The sequence below is a fragment of the Mixophyes fleayi genome, chromosome 4 (assembly GCF_038048845.1).
Source record: "Mixophyes fleayi isolate aMixFle1 chromosome 4, aMixFle1.hap1, whole genome shotgun sequence".
Lineage (NCBI taxonomy): Eukaryota > Metazoa > Chordata > Amphibia > Anura > Limnodynastidae > Mixophyes > Mixophyes fleayi.
The window spans coordinates 122728273-122734272 of record NC_134405.1 but is presented as its reverse complement, the minus strand read 5'-3'; positions in this window follow the sequence as shown (position 1 = coordinate 122734272).

Below are 6000 nucleotides of genomic sequence, written 5' to 3'. Positions count from 1 at the left end.
ACCATGCTTGCCAACTCTCCCGGAATGTCCGGGAGACTCCCGCATTTTGCGTGAGTGTGGCAATCTCCCGAATTCTGCCCACTTCACTAGGAAGTGCCCCACTTCCTAGTGAAGTGGGCAGAATTAGGTCCCAAACGCCACGATTCCCGATGGGGCTAAATGACGCAATTTTGGCTGCCCCGCCCCCCTCACGCCCACCTCCCCTGGCAGGCTCCCGGAAGAGAGCTGAAGAAGGTTGGCAAGTATGCATAATACACACACACAGTGGCCCCTCACACGCACACATAATACACGCACACAGTGGCCCCTCACACACACATAAGACCCTTAATGAATCAGGCCCCTGGTGACTTAAATGTAGAGAGTGCTGTAGATGAAATAGTTTGTTCATTTGTTCTGAAAATTTTGTTTCTGGATCACAGAAGCTAACGAAATTCGTAAAGGACATGTGGATAGCCATAACAAGGCGGTTTTAATCATTGTGATAGGAATGAATGAGTGACTATTCTGCTGTTATTCTCTAACTTACTAGAGGACCAGATGAAGAGCACAGATCTGAAGGTAAATTGTGTCAGTGTGAACACATGAATCGCCCGAGCGATCGGACCTTCAGTAGTTGGTAAAATCGTTGTAGATAATACGTCGGTCAGAAAATTCTTCAGTGTGTACCTAGCCTTGGTGAGCCAAATAGTTATGTACACAAACCTCAGCTTTTCATTTCCCCCAAGCTTAGTCCATCCGTCAGTTCCAATACACTTCCGTTTTTTGTGTTTTTCCTTTCAGTATGTCTGTCAATCTCCCAGTCATGTCTGTGAGTTTCTGCAATATTTGTTGCTTTTATGATGCAGAGTGGTAGTCTACCACCAAGCATGGGTATGTAAGTTATGTCAATTATATTTAAATTTTATGTAGTAACTAATATTGACTTACCTGAAACACACTGTATTGTAAACACAGCTGACATAACCTTTTACCCTTTTAAATATGCTACTAGTCTCAATTTTGTTATTATATAACATGGTGTAAATAAGAAAATCTTTGTGACTCAACCATACTTGTTATTAACATGCAGCAACATGACAACAAAAAAAAGTGACCGTTGCTGGCTGATTGTGGCAAGTTTTTTCTTTTTATGCTTTGATCCTAAAATAATGGGTTTGGAAACCCCTATGCAGACATCCTGCATTTGCCCTTGAAATGCATTCTAAAAATTGGAATGCAATACAAGTGAAACCAAGAGTAGTTATGGTACCATTAGAAACAATGGTTGTTATTGTCATAACCATTTACATGCGGTGTACTATCTTCAAAAGTGCTAATAAATCACATGTAATTAAGTGATTGTGGCATATCACATTGTGAAAGTCAATTGGATAAAGTAATTTCAAATAAAACAATAAACATTGAATTAATTGGTTTTATGTGAAAATATGCGAATAGCACGCTACGGCGTGGAAGGGCGTATTATGCAATAAGCACTTGCGAACCCTTCTAAATACATTTACACTCACACATACATTTGTAAATAGTCCACTTTAATAAAGTTCCAGTATATAGTCTTTTATATTCAAATATAAGATTTAATAGTTTAATATAATAATGTTAAAACCACTTTTTTGATATCTAAGGTTCAGGATATAGGAAATGTATCATGTCTAGTGTCCTACTAATCCACCTTTACCATCAGACATCCGCTAAAATTTTCTAAGCGATCGCACCCTGCGTATGCAAGTTATGGATGATAAAGAATTAATGCTCAAAATGATATGTGTTTGGAATGCTAATAGGCTGGTATTTCGGCAGTTTCCTGAAGGAAGACACCTAGGCAACAGTTAGAGAGTTGCCCCCCACCCTTGGAGAGTATCGTTTGAACCGACCTATGACCCTCATTGTACTGGACTGTCCTAAATCCTGAACTTATGGAAATACACTATGACATCATCACTGTTTATTATCTACCACAAACTGTATATAAACCAGGCACTGTGACCATAATTCAGTCTACTTTGACCACAGGCTTCAGGACTGAATGACTGTATGCTGGATCCAGTGCATTCAATGTTGGACTGGGGCATGAACGGCCCACCGGGAGACTGCAATGCTAGGTGCCCACCAGAGGTGGTGTGGCCAGCCATCATAAAGGCTAGACCAGACAATAGAGGGGGAGTGGTCAGCAGACGCAGGACAGCTAGCACCGTAGTTTAGGATATAAAGAATGCAGTGTGTATATAGAGAATACACAGTCTTAACCTGCCCTTTAGATTGGGCGGAACAGTCACAAAAAATCGAGATTGTCCCACTAGAATCAGAACATTTGACAGACTGTCCTACCTGTTCTTGTCACTTTCACCACATGTGGCTGCTGGTTTCTTTAGTTGCAGCTTGTCTGGATCCAGTAATGTTGGGGGCCCTATTTTGAAAAAAAGATGGGTGCATTTAGAAAATTACAACCAGGCCCGGCATTAAATCAATAGGGCCCATGATTAATACTTGTACCTTCATCTTCATCACTCTGTCCTCTTCTGCTGCTCCTCTTCTTCCTCACTCTGTACCTTTGTGCCACCCCTCTTCTTCATCACTCTGTGCCTTCTCCCCTCCTCTTGTTCACAGGGCTGCCAAGAGGAATTCAGGGCCCCGGTACAACAAATTCATGGGGCCCCCCTTATAGTTGAGTATGCAAAACTTTACGGAGGTGTGGTCATGGATTTGGGGGCGTGGAAAATGCGCCATTTGGGCGTGGCTAACACATCAAAATCACTAGGCTCTCAATTTGCCGGAGCGTCACATATGTCCAAGCACCCTTGGCTTTCAGGACATCTAGCACCACAGTGTAGTATAGAAAGAATGTAGTGTGTACACAAAGAGTTCAGTTCCCCACACAAACTGGGGAACAGAAATAAAGTCAGTATTCATTTGCGTACTTATGATGCGTGTGCATGGTTGTTGCTTATTAGCATTTATTGGCTATGTTTTGAAATATATTATTTTTGACTGTAACGAGCAAGATTGTTATAATGTTGTAATGTTAAAATAGTGTGAAATTGTACTATACGCTCTACACACACAATAGCCCCTGTTTATTATGTTCTAGGTATATTCACTAATTACAATTACTCATGAAGATACATTATTCCATCAATATCAACTAATAATTCTCACTACTACAATTTGTTTTGGTCACCCTAGATAACTATTATCAATTATAAAAATGTATCAAATAGTTATAGATAAAGTCTGACAAAATATTGTTTCTATTTATTGCTATACATTCATAGATCTCCACAAGTACCAAGGAACACCAACATTACCAGTTTGTCTAATCCTATAAACCTTACTCAATATTACACATAACTTACAGTCCCAAGGGGCAACCAACAAACCAAATGATTCGTCATGCCATATTCTCTCTACATATTTGAACCATTTTTACAGCCAATGATTTGTAATATGTCAAGTTTCTTGAAAGATAACTAGAGTTAAGTTCAGGTTGTATGTGAACATCCTCTTTTTTATCTTCTGGTCCCCCGTTCTTTAACCCCTCTGCGGCCCCCCCCCCGTTTTCCTCCCTTCACTTACCTTTTCTTCTCTCTTCTTTTTGGTCTTCTCTGCTGCTCTGTGCTCCATTGCTCCAGACTGACTGAATGCTGGGCGTGACATGATGACATCACACCCGGCATTCAGTCAGTCTGGAGCAATGGAGCACAGAGCAGCAGAGAGGAGGGAAGCCAGCGCCGCGATCAGGTGAGTATGGGTTTTTCGTTGTTTTTTAACTACCCTGCTCCCCCCACCAACGTGACCTCCGCCCCCCCGACGCAGGAAAAAAAAAGAAAAGAAAAAATGTAGTTTAAAAAAAAAAAAACCTCGGCGCAAGGGCCCGTGCCAGGCCCCCTGTCATGCCTGGGCTTGGGTAATTAGTACCCGCTCCTCCCCCTCTCTGCGGCCCTGCTTGTTCATCACTCTGTGCCCCCCCTCTTCCTCATCACTCTGTGCCTCCCACCCCCCTCTTCTTCATCACTCTGTGCCTCCCCCCTCTTCTTCACCACTGTGTGCCTCCCCCTCTCTTCTTCATCACTCTGTGTCCCCCCTCTTCTTCATCACTATGTGCCCCCCTCTTCTTCATCACCCTGTGCCCCCCTCTTCTTCATCACTCTGTCCCTTTCTGTTTCCTTCCCCTTGTCTCCATTCTTTTACTTACCTTCCTATTGGCTTCTTTCATCTCTTTTCTTCTCTTCTTGTCTTCTGTCTTCTTTCTTTCGTGCTGGGTCTTCTCTGCGCCATTCCTCAATGCCAGGCGTAACTTGATGATGTTACACCCGACATTCAATGCGAATGGAGCAGAGAGGAGGGAGGAGGGGTGCCGGCGTTGTGACATGGTAAGTATGTATGTTTATATATATATGTATGTATACATATATATGTATGTACATATATATATATATATATATGTATGTACATATATATGTGTGTATATATATATATATATATATATATATATATATATATATATTGTAACAAAAGGAGGCATTTAGCTGGCAATATACAGAGAAAGCAGGGAAGTAGAGTAAAACATTTGTGCAGTAATGCACCTAGAGTGAAGACTTATGTATGAAAAGCAATAGTTTAAATTTGGTTAAACTTACATGATCTGAAATCCTTCCTCTCAACAAACAGACAGGGCGTGTCTGGTTGTGCAAACAGAGGCAGTGATGGGTGTTTTCTTTTAAAGAGAAGGTGGGTGTGTCACCTGTCCATCAAGCTAAGGCTGGGGGAGGAGCATCATGTATAAAAGCTTGTTTGTTTCATTTGTTCAGAGAGACCAATGCTGGGTGAGCTGGCTGGTCCTGATAGAGAGATGGACTATGTATAGCTAGTGTTTAGGGTCTCCATGATTGCTGTACAAGTATACGGTGTCAAACATTTACCATCCTGACAATAAAGCACCATAAAAAGGAAGTTGTTGTTCGCGTGTGCTTCTGCAGTAGCGGGCTCTTGCCACAATATATATATATATATATAAAATAAGTTTAAAAAGAACCTGCTCCCCCACCAACAAAGGGGGCAGAGTTTACAGGGGTCGGGGCCTACCAGGGATAGCCCGGGCTACCCGGAAGGCTAGTCTGACCCTGAGTGCATTGCATATGTATCAGTTGTACTTTATTTTATTTAATTGTTATTTGTTACATCTTGCTATTAAATCTCTTTTGTGCGTTGGAAGCAGCGGACAATATTCATCATCATCATCACCATTTATTTATATATTTATTGATAGCGACTAAATGAACATACCAACACAAGCTGATTCTCAACTAAACTTGGCCCATCTGTACAAGCAGTACAAATCACAAGTGAACATCATCTGTATAAGCACTAAACTCCACTTCCATAGATGCAATGCTTGTCAGGTGGGTATTACTTTCATGAAAGCAGTAGATCTGAGAAGAGATGATAATATAGCAAGTGCCAGTCAGTTTAACAAATATTTCGTATTTTCATATTGAAAAGCAACACACCATAGGGTCTTTTATCTTTCAAATTAAAACTGTGGCATATTAACCCCCCCCCCCTTGATGTAATGATACAAACTTGTAGCAGGGGGAGGGGCTCAAGTGGTACGATTTCCCTGAGAATCGCATCATTCTGGCTCTAATTCTGCCCACGGATGCGGCAGACTGCTATACTCTCCTTGGAGACCTTTCCGGAATTCGGGTCTCCCAGTCATATTCCGGGACAGTTGGAAAGTATATTCTTCATCAAATATCCAAGATTCCCTTTTTTTAAAAAGAGCTACGTCAGTACACTCTTCTAGATATTGTATCTCCTGTAGATAGGTAGATAGTTGAAAGAAAACACGAATGACCTAAAGACACAATAAGCAATCCCAAATTGTCTGCAATGTTACTGCAAGCGATAAGATGGTCTGACATGAACACCAATATCAGTGACATTAAAGGTTTATTATTCCAGGTTAATAATAAAATGTTGCTTCCTTAATGAGTAATA